Below are 17,394 nucleotides of genomic sequence, written 5' to 3' on the forward strand. Positions count from 1 at the left end.
ATTAAAGGCTGTGGCAATGAGGTAGAGAGGGGAGGAGGTAAGCTCCCAGGCCTTCTGGATCTCTGCTTATATGAACTGCAAAGTCTCTTCAGGAGCCCTCAGATCTTCCTTCACTGAGAGTTGCATGGACAGACCAAGAGAAGCAAAACGCCCCAAAAGCAGGAGGAGGAGCTTATAGAACAGTCAAAAGGACACCAGAGAGATTGGACAGATCACTAACAATATTGCTGCGTTCATCCTGTGCACAGACCATGTGGTTCACCTAGCAGGCCTTCAATACAAATGTATAGAACGTATGAATAAATACGAGATCCAAAGTTTATGTTGGAGAGTGTCTGTGATGGTTAGTTTTACTTGGCACTTTGGTTAAACATTATTCTGGGTGCTGCTGCCAGGGGTTTTTGGATGAGATTAACATTTAAATAGGTAGACTCAGCAATTAAACCATGTTCCTTGATGTAGGCGGGCCTTATCCAATCAGTTGAAGGCATGACTGGAACAAGAAAGGCTGACACTTCCCTGAGTAAGAGAGAATTCTTTGCTGTCTGGCCGCCTTCCCACTGGGATATCTACTTTTTTTCCTGTCTTTGAACTTAAACTGAAACACTGCTCTTCCTGGGTCTTGAGCCAGGAAGCCTTTGGAAGGAACTAGTCCTGAATCTCCAACTTGCTGTCTCACCCAGCAGATCTTGGAAACTGCCAATGTTATGTGTTCCTTGTGGCCAAGTAGGTGGCCTCTTTTGAGTAGGTTTCAAATCAAAATAAGAGATGGGTCCTCCATAGCTTTGGCTTGATAAGGTAGGAAGTGAGTAGTTCTCTTAACCATTACCCACGTTAGTGATTGGACAAGGGCAAATCCTATAAGCAGAAAAAATAACATTACTGCCAGAGACCTTTGATTTATCACCCAATATTCATGGAGCTGAGAAGAAAAGTAAGGCAGAGATCAAATGAATATTAGGAGGGACACATTTTGTCTGATCCTTGTGAAAATGCAGATAGAGGTGTAGGGAAGGGACAGGGTAATGGCCATGAAGAAGTCCAGTCATTGGAACAATGACCATAGAAGCAGAAAGAGTCTCAGAGAGCCTTAGGACAGTGATAAAAGGGCACAGCCTGAAGTACTTGTAAACACACGCTGATGCTGGCAGTGTCTCTGTCCTTGGTTCACTGGCAGGTGGAAATATACCACATTTCTTGAGCAACTAAGTACCAAGAACAGCAAAAATATATTGAAAATTCCATACACAGTGTGTGTGTGTGTGTGTGTGTGTGCGCACACACTCATATGTAGATATTGGAAGACAGCTTCTCCTTCCGATTGTGGTTCCTGTCTTCTCTGTCCCTCTGCTACAGGATCTGAAAAAGCTCCTATTATGCTGAGTGCAGGTTCAGGAAGTCATCAGCTTATTCACGGTATAACTATGTTCAACTAGAGAGTCTAAGACGTCATTCCTCAGTGTGCCGTCCTGGTCCATTTGCCCAGATTCTGCTCACGGTCCTGCCACTCACTACAGGGACAAAGTTGGGTTGAGCTAAAATCGGACAAACCCCAGAAAGACTTGCCAAACCCTCCCCCTTTGGACAGGAGTCTGTCTCCATACCTCTTGCAACCTGGATAGATAGCCACAGTAACACAGTAGGATTGTCCATTGTCTCCAGCAAGCTCCCCAATTCTCGTGGGAGGTCAACACATTTACAAACCAGTTCAGCTTTCTCTGCTATCCCTCACGCCCTGCTCTCCTTTCCTTTGGAGGAATTCTATGCTACAACTGGGTTAATCCCCTTTGGGTCAATCTCATTGACACTCATTCTTTTTTTGCAAATTTTTCTGTCATGAGGTTAGCATTTACCTTTGTGGCTAAAATCTTGCATGTTAAAGGATACCCTGCCCCCAGTCTTCTCTCCTCAAACATATATACCCCTTCATCTATTCCATTCTCAGGTAGAGACAAGAGTAAGATCTGTGAAGAACAAGAGAATGAAGAGATTCTATGATCCATTCTGTAGTCTGTCATTATGAGCTGAAGGGCTGGAGGGGAAGAATGGCAGACAGCTCTAGATGACATTTCTGCTTCTCTGCCAGGGCTCTATCAAACATCCTAAAGGTGTCTCAGAAAGTAAATTTGTATAGATAGTTCCAGATCATGAAGCAAAAATCTCTGATATTTCTATCTTTGAACTCTTAATATCTCCTGTTATGGTGTCAATTAAAAAAATATTCACAACCTAAAAGTTGAGAGTTATGTTTTATTTGGTGGGAATTTTTAGGACTTGCCAGTAGGCAGCATCTCAAGTAACTCTGAGAAAACTGCTCTGAGGAGGTGGGGGGTAGGAGGGGTTTGGGGGGATGAGCAGGTGATATAGAAGTTTTGTAACAAAGGGCAGGTAGTTTGAACTTCAAAAGATCATTGTTTATTAAAGAAAACCAGATATCCCGAGTTAAGGAATTTAGCACTTTTCTATGTATGGGAAGATGCAAGAGGCTGGGCTCCCTGAAATCATTCCTTTGATATGCACCTCAGCTCTCTGGGGCCAGTGTCCCGTATTTTCACATCCTGAGCTTCCTCAGGGCTCACCAGCTCATGTTGGATGGCTGCAATCGCTGATGACTATGACATCCTTTGTTTACTGATATGGCAGGAAATATTCCATTTATGGAATGGAAAGTTATACTACAATGGCAGGGAAAGTTATACTACAAGAAATGTTCTACGTATTAAAATCAGCAAGAAAAACTTAAGTCCTAAAGCCCAACCGTAAATTAAAAAATTATTATTTTGGTGTTTTTTAAGAGAAATAATTCTATGACTTTGGTAATTGAGCTAACTTAATTAACAAATCATATTGATTAAAAATGTTTAAATATATTCCTTCTGAAATTCCCCCAAACTGTCAAAATTGAGTTCTTAGTCCTCATAGTATTCCTGCATGGGACACATGAAGATATATTCTGATTCTATGTGTTCCAGAAACTGGAATACCATTATTTAGGTCTCTCTAAGGAAAAAAAAAAAAAAAAAGAAGAAGAGAGAGGGCTTCCCTGGTGGCGCAGTGGTTGAGAGTCCGCCTGCCGATGCATGGGACACGGGTTCGTGCCCCGGTCCAGGAAGATCCCACATGTCGCGGAGCGGCTGGGCCCGTGAGTCATGGCCACTGAGCCTGCGCGTCTGGAGCCTGTGCTCTGCAACGGGAGAGGCCAAAACAGTGAGAGGCCCGCGTACCGCAGAAAAAACAAACAAACAAACAAACAAACAAAAAAAAAAAACAAGAGAGAGATCTTATAAAAATACCAACACTAAAAATTAATATAAAAAGAAGTCACTGATCCTACACTTTGTGGCTGAAGTGCCATTCTACCGAATGACTCTATTTTCTCCTTAAAAAAAGACATATTCCCCTCATGGTCATATAAATCCCTTAGTCTTTTAAAAGAACTAAACTACGAAGCACTTATAGGGTAGGTAGCTTCCATAGGTTTGTCATCTTTCTTATTTTGTCATGAATATTTTCTTCTATAGAGAGTTGGTTTGTTAAATAACCGATGACATATCTTTGTAGTAGAGGGATCCAATCAGTGCTAATGTTGACTGTGTCCTTCCTACCTGCCTGATCCTGGTCTAAGTGTTTCACCTGTAAACTCTTAATGTTGCCAAAATATTTGCTCCCTGTGCATCTATGCCAAATAAAAATATGGAGACAGATATTTAGAAGATAAGAAATAGAGAGGCTTTTTATTTTCTTTGCCAGGCAAACGGAAGACACAGTAGGCTAACACCTCAAGAACTGAGCCCCCCATTCCCAGGGAATTACAGTGATTCTTACAGGGGGCTCACAGTCCAAAGTGAGTGATAAGGATCAAAATGGTGAAGATCTTGTATTTTTTTGCTTCTTGCATTATTTCGAAACCGTCACCACTGGAGTCAGGCAACCAGGTAATTGGGTCTGGCAGTCCAGTAATTGGGTCCGTTAGTCTCTGGGTTATCGGTCTGCAACCTCCTTTCTGAAATGCAAACAGCTACAAGGGGTGATTTGTCACAAGAGATTACAGGGAGAACAAATACCAGTTGCAGAATGTAAATTACACAGGGCTAGGGGTGACAGATTAGCTTTGTGGGGGGCAAATCTAACTACGGACACTAGGATTGATTAACTCTTTCATGCCAGGTTATGTTTCTTCTTTAGCCTGTTCACTGCTCTCTTTATTTTCCTTGTTCTCAGGAGAGGGAAAACTTCATTTCTAGTTTTGCTGCAACATTAATAACTTTATAAAGGTTGTGCTATTATTAGCTAACTTACTGTAAACTACCTTTAAATATTCTAAATAGACACCAGGATATAAAGAAGTCATTACTTTAAGCCACACTTATAAGGCTGGCATTTGATGGAAATGATCATACTCAGGGTGTGGCCATCACAAGTAGCTCAGCTTTCCTTACCTTGATCAACACCAGAGGCATTACCAGGTAATATACTGTCAGAAGTAGGATTTCTGTGGTCATCAATATGATGAATGTTTGAAATGGTGGTCTCAGTACTAAAATTATGACACAAGGTATGAAGATTGGCTAAAATATTCCCCTTTCCTACCTGAACACAGTATAAAAATTTTACGAGCCTTAACAACTGTTCCTTTAGTTTGGGCACTGTATTAATCAGAGTTCTTCAGAGAACATAACTAATAGGATAATAGGATACAGGACATGCATAGATAGATGGATAGAGAGAGAGAGGGGGGGAGACTTTAAGAAATTGGCTCTTGTAATTGTGGAGGCTTAGCAAGCCCAAAATCTGATGGGGTAAATTATCAGACTGGAGATTCAGGAAAGAGTTATAGCTTGAATCCAAAGGAAGTCTACTGGCAGAATTTTTTCTTACTCAGGGGAGGTCAGTCTTTGTTCTAGTCAGGCCCTCAACTTATTGCATGAGGCCCGCCACCTTATGGGGGATAATCTACTTTACTCAAAGTCCACATATTTCAATGTTACTCTCATCCAAAATACATCACTTTTTAAAAACATTCAGAATAATGTTTGATCAAATATTTGGGAACCGCGACCTAGCCACATTGACATAGAAAATTAACCATCATGGGCACTTATCTAGACATCAGATCAGAGGGTTTCTGCTTTACTGATGCTGAATTTAAGTGAAATAGAACCTAGAATATTGTGGCATGGTATTTGCATTACCTTTCATGCAATACTGTGATTGTAGCACATGAAAGGACACAGTGTTGAAACTTTGCCATGTGCATATATCAGTTATATGAATTGTTTAATGCTGTTTATTTGGCAATAAAATATACCTATATAAACTGTGTGGAAGCACTTAGACTGAGATTTGCTTTTAGTTTAAACTAATAGTGAGATTAGAGTATTGGATAAACCAAATCTACCACAATTTGGCAGTTATCATTATGTATAATACCAAGAAACCCAGATTTGTGCTAGTTCAAACTCGCTTTGGAGAGTTTAATGAGTTAATTTATTATTCCCATTTACAGAAGAATAAGGCCTAGAGAGGTAAAGTAATTTAGCCAATGATTAAAGCTAATAAATAGAAGTAGCTGGATTTAGGCATTAGCTGTAAACTCCAACATCTACAATTTTAGTCATGAGGCTAAACCTTTGTAGACATTTTTAACTACATTTCATAAGAATATATTACTAACAGAAAATTCAATCGATTTTTTAATGAAAATAGCAAGTTCCAAAGTTTTATGACACTCAGTACAAGGAAATATTGAGAGATGTTATCTCTATGTCCAAAAGATTAAGAGTGTGCACGTTTTCTTTTTCCTTCCCTGCATATTCTGAAAGTATTACACCAGATGTATTTCCTTTAACTTTGGTGTATCAAACAAAAAACTGTTTAAACATAGGTGAGGGTTTTATCTCAATTTAAAACACATGCAAAATTCATGCCATAAAGCAGCACTTTTTCATTTGGAAAGAAATTCATTCCCAAATTATGTGAGAAGATGAATAGTTTATCAAGTGGACTTTTTCCTGAGCAGAGTTTTGAATAATTACTACCAAAGCTCTATGTGAATATTTCTACTGTGAGGAGAGACACACTTTTCTAAGAGAAATGTTTAAATAGTTTCTATGGAGATACCTAGCAGCCAGGCAGGTACCTAGTAGGAATGTTACAGTTTGGTCCTGATTATACTTAGTTTTGCCAGGTGCAGAGAATATGGATGGTCTTTTGGCTACATGAAGATTCTCTCATTCCTGCCTGGAAAATCATATGAGAAAGGTGATCTACACTCTCTCAAGTTAGCTTAGAGGAATACTGCAGTTACAGAAAAACATCTTTGCTAGTGATTTATCGTCATTCAGCTTCATTTCAAGAGTATAAAATTTATTTCCTCGAAGTTTTAATTTAATTTAACTGAATAATATTTATGGTAGTCATAGAGGGAAGTTGTTATTCCGTAACATGTGATTTGTCATTTATATTTTCCAGTCCTCCAGTGATATACCAAAAACATTTCTCATGTACCCATAATTACATGACTTTAGATATGCTTCATGTAACTATATGCTAAGCAATTTAATTAGATTATTTGATAAATTATGGTACGGAAAAAGTTAGAAAACTTTTCATGATAGATGACAGCATGTTTGACCTTTACTTCTATCACAGAGTTCCAAGGTATAAAATAATGCATGCTTCAATTCCAGGGTGTACACCCTGTACACAATTCTTTAAGACAGAACTCAACATAATTATCCAAGATTTATGATATGTTTATCATTTTTGTCATTGCTTTTCCAGTCTTTTGTTTGCATTATGTCATTTTTTTAAAATGTTCTTAAAAATGTTTGTGTTTACATATAGAAAAAGTCACATTTTTTACATACAGTTCTATGAGTTGTTACAAATGCAAAGATTTACATAGTCGACACTGCAGACTATATGCAGAACAGTTGTAGCACCCCAAATAATTCCTCATGAAACCCCTTCATGCTCAAACTCCCCACCCCTAACCTCTGCCAACTACTGATCTGTTCTGTTTCTACATTTTTTTGTTTTCATTATATAATTGCTTTTTATTTTATTTTACTTAAAATTCTTCTTAATATAAGTGAAATAAAAATACCAAATAAGAGGAAATAACCTCAGGAGAGGTTTTCACATAAACTTGAGACAACAGTGTATGTTCCCTGCTACAGAGAACAAATATAAAATTAATTCAACATCCTTATTCCACCCAATTTGGTTAAAATTGTCACTGGCACCATAAACCTGCCATCACATTTATTCACCTTCAATGTATTATGTACAATGTACAATTTTTTTTGTTGTTGTTGTTAAAACTTTTATTTTGAGATAATTGTAGATTCACACCCAGTTGTAAGAAAAGATAGAGAAAGATCCCTTGTGCACTTATGGAATATAAATAATGCAATTGAATCTGAAATAACCCTCAAAGGCCAAGTGTATACATGCAAAATGGAGTACAATTGAGAAAACATCCAGCTATGTTAGGATAGGGAGATTTTACAAATTTTTCTCAGTGAAATAAATCCTCATGCACCTGTAAATGCTTTTACCTTTTGTTTGATTGCATACATAAAACAAAGGAAAATAAAACTCCCACAATACTACAGAGCAAAAACAGAATTTGGTGTATGATTTCAATCAAAAGTTGTAAAAGATGCTTCACAGTCTGAGTCTACTTATTATACACATATTACAGTTGGTTTATCTAAATAATTTAAATGATTTAATATTATTAATGAATATACTTAACAGGAACTTCTTCCTTGCCCAAACTTTAGTCAGGATCCTCTGAGCCTTCTTCTCAATGAGGCTTTAGCCTTCTTGTCCATCCTTGCTGAGCTCAGATTTTAGAAAAGAATCCTTCTAAATCAGTTTAGCCAGTCCCCTGCATTGATACTCTATCAAGTCCCCACCTTTGGTGTCTGTCTTGGCCTACTTTTAGCAAGTATCCTGTCAGGCCAGTTTACAAGAATCCCTCTCCCCTTGATGCTCCTTTTAGTAATTTCCATCCACTGACCCCTCACTTTGATCATCGTCTGTAAGGCCCCAGATGCTTTTGCTACATTCGAAGTAGAGTTCACCTTTATGCTGAAGTCTCTCTACCCTATTGCAGTAGTTCACATAAAACCTGTTTTGCTGTTTTTCACAAGTGTGCCGGGCAAATATTCTTTTATATGCTTTAATGGTTATTGGCATGGAAGTTTTCCTACATTGTCTTTGAGCACTGAGTATCAATGGGAGTGTGCCTGAAGTCTTTTGTCACCTCAAGAAAGGAGAGATTTTGTAAGAATAATATGTTTGGTTAAAGCTCTTCTGGGAGTTCCTCATTCTCCCCAAAATAAGCAGAATGACTCCTTCTCTGCCCTAAGCTTCCATTGTGTGCAGAGACCTAGGAAAGAAAACAGTTAATTCCCACAATCCCCCTCCTATTTTTACTCTCTTCTTGTTGTTGTTTAAAATTTTTATTTTGAGATAATTACACATTCACATCTAGTTGTAAAAATAATAAACTTTTTCTAGTTTCCCCATGGTGGTAACATATTGCAAAACTTCAGTACATTATCATAACCAAGATTGATATTGATACAAATCATGAATCTCATTCTTATTTACCCAGTTTTACTTGTATGCAACTGTGTTGTGTTTAATTTTATATTTTCTATAATACCTTTATTGAGATATAATTCACTTACCATAAATTTACCTTTTTAGCATGTACAGCTCCATAATTTTTAGAATCTTCAATGTTGTGCATCCATCACTACTATTCCAGAAATTTTAATACCCCCAAAAGAACACCATACCCATTTATAATCACTTCTAATTTCTCCTCTCACCAGCCTGCCCTCCTAAGCTGAAATTTACATTGTGTCTCTCAGGATTTGCCTATTCTGAACATTTCATATTAATGGAAATGGCCTTGTGTGAGTGACTTATTTCCCTTAGTAAAATGCTTTCAAGGTCCATCCATGAGGTCTTTTATATAAGTACTTTATTTCCTTTTATAGCCCCAAAATATTCCAGTTATAGATATACCACATTTTGCTTTTTCATTCTTCAGTTGATTGCATTTGGATAGTTTCCATTTTTGGCTATTATGAATATGTTGCTATAAATATTAATGTATTTTTGTGTGGACATATATTTTGGTTTATCTTGGGCATATACCTAGAACAGTAAATGGTGGGTCATATGGTAATTCTATGGCTAACCTTTTGAGGAACTGCCAAACTCTTTCAAAGTAATTTGTCTATTTGCATTCCCATCAGTTGTGTTGTGTATAGAGAGTTCTTATTTATCCAGCCCCTTGTCAACCTTTGTTATTGTCCATCTTTTCAATGATATTCAAATTAGCATGTGTGAGGTGGTACCTCACTGAGGTTTTGATTTGCCTTTCTCTGATGGTTAAGGATATTGAAATATGCATCATGTCATGTGCATATTAGCCATTTTAATATTTTCTCTTGAGAAATATATCTTAAAACCATTTTTCCATTTAAAAAAAATTGGATTAACTGTCTTTTTTTAAAATTTTTTTGCAGTACGCGGGCCTCTCACCGTTGTGGCCTCTCACCGTTGTGACCTCTCCCGTTGCGGAGCACAAGCTCCGGACGCGCAGGCTCAGCGGCCATGGCTCACGGGTCTAGCTGCTCCGTGGCATGTGGGATCTTCCCGAACCGGGGCACGAACCCGTGTCCCCTGCATCGGCAGGCAGACTCTCAACCACTGTGCCACCAAGGAAGCCCTGGATTAACCGTCTTTAATGTTGAGTGATAATAGTGCTTTATTCAGTCTAGATACTAGACCCTTATCAAATATAGGATCTGTAAATATTTCTTTCATGTGTGAATTTGTTTTTCTGATAGTCCTCTTTGGAGCAAAAAAAAAGTTAATATTGATAAAGTCCAGTTTATTTTTTTTAATTTTGTTTTATGTTGTTGTGTTTTTAGAGTCATATCTAAGAAACCATTGCTTAATCCAAGATCATAAAGATTTATGCCTATGTTTTCTTCTAAGAGTTTATATTTGAAGTTCTTACATACAGAGCTTTAACCTATTTTTAGTTAACTTTTGTATACAATGTAAGATGGGGACCAGCTTTATTCTTTGACACATGGCTATCCAGTTTCTTAGCACTATTTGTCAAAAAGATTTTTTTCTCCATTAAATTGTCTTGGCACACTTGTTGAAAATTAGTTGACCTTATGTATGGGTTTATTTCTGGACTCTCAGTTCTATTCCACTGATCTGTATATCCATATATGTCAGTATCCCAATGTCTTAATTATGTAGTTTTGTAGTAAGTTTTGAAATCAGGAAATGTGTGTCATGCAAATTTTTTTTTCTTTTTCAAAACTGTTTTTACTATTCTGGGTCCCTTTCATTTCCATATAAATTTTAGGAGGAGCTTGACAATTTCTGGGAAAAAAAATAAGAACAGCTAGAAATTTGGTAGGTATTATACTGAATCTTTAGATCCTTTAGATAAGTACTGCCATCTTAAAATATGGTTTAAGTTAGTATCTTTTTATTTATTTATGGCTCCTTTATTTTTATTGTTTTAATGCTGTTGCAAATGGAATTGTTCTCTTAATTCATTTTTTTCAGATTTTTCATTGTTAGTATAGAAGTACAAGTGATTTTTAAATATATATCTTGTATCCTGCTGACGTTTTGAACTTGTTTCATAGTTAAGATAGATCTTTTTAGCAGATATCTTAGTATTTTCTCTATATAAGATCAAGTCACCTGTGAATACATACAGTTTTATTTCTTCCTTTTCCATATGGGTGTCTTTTATTTCATTTTCTTATCTAGTTGTCCTGACTAGACCCTGCAGGATGATGTTGAAATGAATTAATAAGAGTGAAAGTCTTCATAGTTTTTCTAACATTAGGGTGAAATACTTTATTCTTTCATCATTAAGTATGATGTTAATTGCAGACTTTTGTAGATTTTTTTATCAGGTTGAGAAGATTTCCTTTAGTTTCTAGTTTGCTGAGTGTTTTCTTTTTTGCTTTTTTCATGAATATGTGTTGGATTTGGTAAAATGCTTTTCTACATATTGAGATGAGTATCCATTTTTTATCCTTTATTCCATTCCATTGATGTGTTATTTTATATTAATGGACTTTGGATGTTGAAAAAAAAAAAGCCTTGCATTCCTTGAACAAATTCTACTTGATCATAGTGTATAATCCATTTTTGATGCCATTTGATTCAATTTAATTGTATTGTGTTGAGTATGTATATACTATATACAGAAAAGATATTGGTCTGCAGTTTTTATGTGATATCTTTCTCTGGTTTGGAAAAGTTTGTAAAGAATTGAAGTTAAATCTTCTTTATTTGGCAGAAATCACAGGTAAACCTATTGGTTGTTCTTCGTTGGACAATTTTTAATCACTAATTTAATATATTCTCTTAAATTTTCTATATTTTTCATGAATCATTTTCGTTAGTGTCATTCCTGGAATTTTTCTGTTTTCTTTGTTATTTAAATTTTTGACACACACTTTCCCATACCATTTCCATATTTATTTATTTATTTATTTATTTATTTATTTATTTATTTATTTTACTTTTTGTGTATTGGTATTAAAGACTCTCTTCACTTCTGTATTTAGTAATTTGAGTTTTCTGCTTTTTCTTGGTCAGTTTAGCTAAAGGTTTGTAGATTGTGTTGATCTTTTCAAAGCCCAATATTTATTTTACTGATTTCCTCTATTGTTTTACTATTCTTTTTATTCTAGTTTCTACTCTAACCTAACTTTTCTTATTTCCTTCTTTTGCATACTTTGTGTTTATTTTGATCTTATTTTTCCATTGTCTCAAGGAGGAAGTTTAGGTGAATTACCTAAGATCTTCCTTCTTTATTAATGTTGCGTTTACAGCTATAAAATTTCCTCTAAACATTACTTTATGTGTGTCTCATAAGTTTTGGTATGTTGTACCTTTAGGCCTGTATCCTAAAGTATTTTCTAATTTCTGTTGTGACTTCTTTGAACCATTTGTTACTTAGGTTAGTTTATTTAATTTTCACATATTTGTGAATTATCCAAATTTTCTGTTATTTATTTGTAATTTCATTCAATTTTGTTCAGAGAATATACATTGTATGACATAAATCCTTTTAAAGCCATTGAGACTTGCTTTATGGCCTATCTCGGAGGACATTTAATGAGCATATGAGAAGAACAGATATTTTGATGTTGAATAGAGTATTCTGTAAATGACTATGCAATCTGTTTATACTGTTATTCAAGTCTTCAATTTTTTTGTTGATCTTGTTGATCTTGTTGATCTTCTTGCCTATTATGAAAGTGGGATTTGAAGTCTCCAACTATTTTCTTTTTTAATTGTCTACTTCTTTCAGTTCTGTCAGTTTCTCTTCATGTATTTGGGGCTCTGTTGTTAGATAGATCTACGTTTGTAATTGTTTTTAAATGGACTGACACTTTTGACATAAATATCCCTCTTTATCTTTAGTAATATTTTTGCTTTAAAGTCCATTTTGCCTGATATTACTATAGCCACTGCAGTTCTCTTTTGGTTACATCTAAAAAATTGACACTTTTCTCTGCACTCAATTGTTTCAGATACAAAATCTTTCATCAATCAAATTAGTGTTTATCTCCAGCTACTTTGAAGATTTTTTTTTTTGTCTTTTGTCCTCAGAAGTTCAATTACATGTGTCTTGACATAAATTTGAGGGGTTTATCCTATTAGAGATTCACTCAGCTTCTTGAATCCATAGGTTTATGCTTTCTTCGTTCATTTGGGAATTCCTCAGCCCTTATTTCTAAGAGCATTTTCAATCCTACTCTCTCTTCATTTCCTTGGACTTTCATTATGCAAATGTTAATTCCTTGGGTATCATCCTAAAGTCCCTGAAATTCTATTCGTATTTATTTATTTATTTATTTATTATTTTTTTTCGGTACATGGGCCTCTCACTGTTGTGGCCTCTCCCATTGTGGAGCACAGGCTCCGGATGCGCAGGCTCAGTGGCCATGGCTCACGGGCCCAGCTGCTCCACAGCATGTGGGATCTTCCCAGACTGGGGCACAAACCCGTGTCCCCTGCATCGGCAGGTGAACTTTCAACCACTGCACCACCAGGGAAGCCCTCTATTCATTTTTAAAATGAAATGAAATCTTTAAAATGAAATGAAATCTTCATGTTCACTGATTTTATGTTCTGTCTTTTTCGCTGCACTTTTGCAAACATCCAGTCCGTTTTTATTGCAGTGACTTTGTTTTTCCAAATCATAATTTCTATTTAGTTCCTTCTTCTAATTTGTTTTCCTCTGTTGGGTTTTTTCTTTGTTTGTTTCAAGAGCACTTGTAATTTCTCACTGGAACATTTTTAGGTTGGCTGTTTTAAAATCCTAGTCCAATAGTTCCAACATCTGTTTCATCTTGATGTTGGTGTCTGTTGATTGTTGTATTTCATTCAAGTTGTGAATCTCCTGGTTTAATTATTTATGACTGATTTTCCCATTGTATTTAAGTCATTTTAGGTATAATATTATGAGTCTCAGGATTCTGTTACATAATTTATTTTTTTAATTAATTAATTAATTTTTTTTGGTTGTGTCAGGTCTTAATTGCAGCAGGCAGGATCTTCTTTGTGGCATTCAGGGTCTTTTTGTTGCAGTGAACAGGCTCTTCATTGTTGCACAAGAGCTCTTTTTTGCTGTGTTCAGGCTTCTCTCCAGTTTGGGCACGAGGGCTCCAGAGGGCATGGGCTCTGTAGTTTGTGGCACGTAAGCTCTCTATTTGAAGTGCATGGGCGTAGTTGCCCCATGGCATGTGGGATATTAGTTCCCCGACCAGCGATCAAACCTGCATCCCCTGCATTGGAAGACAGATTCTTAACCGCTGGACCACCAGGGAAGTCCCTATTACCTAACTATTTAAAATAGTCTTCTGTTGCGGTATACCACTTAAGATTCATCCTTGCTAGGGTCTGACAACACTACTCTTGTTACAGTGGAGTGCTAACTCATACTGACACTATTTCATGGCAAGTGAATAGAGTAGAAGTTTAGCTCTCCTTACACACCTTCAAAGTAGGTCACTTACTCACACTGCATCTTTGACTCTGAGTTGAAATGTAAGCTCAGTTTTCCTCTTTCCTGTCTTATACCAGTGAGAGAGCCCGTGAAGGCTGACTCATATTGCTTTATTGCTGCAGGGTGGGGATGAGAGCTCAGTTTCTTGCTGGCTCCTGATAACAACATGGGAGGAAAAGAAGGGAACAGAGTGCCAGCTAACTTTGCCAACCACCATTTTATTCTACCTTATTGATGTCATGTGTGGAAATAGAGGCTCAGTGCTCCACTGAGGCTAAGCTACATAGGAACAGAGTGGAGGAGACAGAGCACTGACTGGCCTCACTTTGCACCATCATGATCAGTCTAAATTTTACAAGGTTAGAGTGGACATTCACCTCCTTATTGTGCCATCCTAACACCATGGGTGAGAGCAAAGTCAAATGCTGAATGGCCATGTTTATACTTGATGCCAGGTTGGGGTGGAAGCTCAGCTCATGCTGGACTCTGTCCAAACTACACAGACAGTGTAATTGGAAGACTGACTACTTCCACTAAGCATGAGATGGAAGATCATCTCCCCAACTTGCCCTGTTGACACTGTCGAAGCAGGGGAACCAGAGTGCTGCCAACTGATCCTGCTGTGTGTAGGAGGAGATCAGCTTCCTACTTGGGCTATTGACACCACTGTGCAGGGAATTGGAGCACTGCCACCTGCTTCTTTGGGCTGAGGTGGTGAAATGGAAGATCAGTTCTGCACTCAACCTCACTGAAACCACAGAGATTTGGGGGAATTGGTGGGAACTGCCATTTTCCCATTGGTATTTGGTGTAGGGTGGGTACTGCTGAAGGGTTTTCTGTTCTGTTAGTCTCCTCTTTTCCTCATGCTATGACTAGAAGCAACACATTTTTCTTGGAGCTATTTTTGTCTGAGCCTGTGGGTAGTTCCAAGTTGACAGCTTCTACGGTGTCTTGTGCAGGATATAGGAAGCAATAAAAAACCCAGAGGACTCATCATCACGTGATTTCTCATTTCCTGAGATCCCTGGAAAGCCTTCCTTCTTCCCACTCTTCAGAGTTTTTCTATGCTTGTTTGCTGTGATATATCCAGGTATTTTTACTTGTGTGAGAGAGAATCTAACTTTTCTGAAGCTAGAACCATCTGACATTTAATCTGATGGGAGCCATGATACCCCAACTTTTTCTCCATCTGCAAGCTTTGACCCTGGAGTGGGAGGGGGAAGCAACTACAGAGAAGATACTGAGGAAAGCAGAGAGTGGAGAGCCTGACCTCCTCCCCCTGGTTTGCGGATGAGAATGAGATTTAACCATAAGACAATTTTAGTCTTGTGAATCACATGACAGGGGACAGTTCTGTTAATTAACCAAAACACTTAGGTAAAAATATAAGCATACAATTGCCTACTTAAAAAATCAGGCAAAAAGAAAAAATAAAAAAGAAGAGAGGTCAGCTAGAATGTTTCCAAAGAGATGATGGAGGACGAGGAACCTGATCAGATATTGAGATAGACCAGAGATGTTGAGATTGATCAAGAGTGGGCAGTTCCTGCTACACTGACTTAGCAGGGTTCTTGCTAAAATTGGATCATCCTGGGGAAGATTCAGAGGCTGATTAAAGTTTGGTCAAACAAAGAATCTTTTAACTTTGTACAATTCAGAATACATGTGCGTACATACACACACACACACGCATTGCCACTTGCCTTTATAGAAATAACATTGATATTAAAATACTTAGAAAACATCACGCAAAGTAAAAAGTATTAAATATTTTACATAAATTTCTAATAATTAATAAACAATAAGAGAAGTAGAAATCATGCTTTTTAACTCCTCAACTTATAAGATGGTTTGCATATCTTCGTAGGAACCAATTGCTTGTCAAATGCGGAATCAGTTATTTTCCTGATATGTGAGTAGCTGAGATAAGCTTCCATTTCCTCAGGAACATGACTATAAACATTATTAAACACGACCAGCATTGATCTAGGTGCTTTTTTCATTACATAGGATTTATGTAGAGACTTTTATGTAGGATCAGTTATGTAGTTTGTGCAGTTATGTAGGGGTGTTAGAAACTCTTGCCTCTTGGAGGCTATGATGTGTGATGAAGTTTCCCACTCTTACCAGACAACCCCTATTAAGTGAACAATGGGCAACAAAAGACAATAAGGGCCCTGGTTATTTGCAGCGACCCAGGCAGCTTTGTCTGGACTTCCTTCTACAGTCGTCCACTTGCTTTCATTTCATGTCTCTACTGGCAAAGCCAGTCAGGGTTCCTGTGCTCAAACAAGTCGGGGAGATGCTTAGACCGAGTTAAATCGGTTTCTTGACTTTGAAAGTGTATTATACTAACATTAGTATACTGATGTGCTTCTTGAATTATCAAGAATGGGGAGTTATTTCATACAAAAGAAATAAAGAAACTTATTTTTGGAAACCATTAAAAAGTGTTTTTCTGGAGCTTCCTATGCCAATGTATTTTTGATCAGATAAATTGTGTCATATTTAGTATCAAGATGGATCTTGTGATTGGCTCTTGCAATGATCTCTGGTGATAACCCTGAGGCCACTAAAGGTATAAGATGGTGTTGCCAGAGGACATTTCCCCACATGTTTTGGGGGGACACTCTCTGATTTAACCCAGGTTTTGAATAGTAGGAATTTTGAAACTGCTTTCTTGTGTCTATTAACTCTTTAAACTTATTTTGTCAGTTACCTGTACATAATCTCTCCTCAAACTCTGTTAGGATATTTTTCCTATGATTGTTAGCAACTCCATAGATAACAAGTCCATTCACTCTTTATCTCTAATACCTATTATCCATATCTTTCTACGTGTATCTTTTAATCTATTGTTCTTATTTTTCATAATGAAGAAGTTTTTAAAATCTCATGGACTCAGATCTCTCTTTTTTTTCCCTACAAGTTATCTTCTTTTAATGTTCAACACAATAAGGTCTGTCTTTTCCCAAAACTACACAGATATTTGCTATATGAATATTTTCTTCCAGCACTTATATGATTCTATATATTAGATAGAAGTCAGCCGTATTATTTATTTGGCTTTTCTTTATTGCTATTTATTGTCTGTTGGCTCAATGAGACAAAAGCAAAGAAGATGATTGGTTTTATCTCTGCTGCTGTGCTTTGGTCAAATTTTCATTGCATTTCTTATGAAATACATATCTTTATGTGTTTTCATGATATCCTATTTGACATGCAATGGTCCGTGAATGATATACATTGTATTTATATTGTTAATCATATTAAAGTAATCATTTTACATTCGTTTGAATGCTTAC

The sequence above is a fragment of the Monodon monoceros genome, unplaced genomic scaffold, assembly GCF_005190385.1.
Source record: "Monodon monoceros isolate NGI ecotype Baffin Bay Population unplaced genomic scaffold, NGI_Narwhal_1 Super_Scaffold_2, whole genome shotgun sequence".
Classification (NCBI taxonomy): Eukaryota; Metazoa; Chordata; class Mammalia; order Artiodactyla; family Monodontidae; genus Monodon; species Monodon monoceros.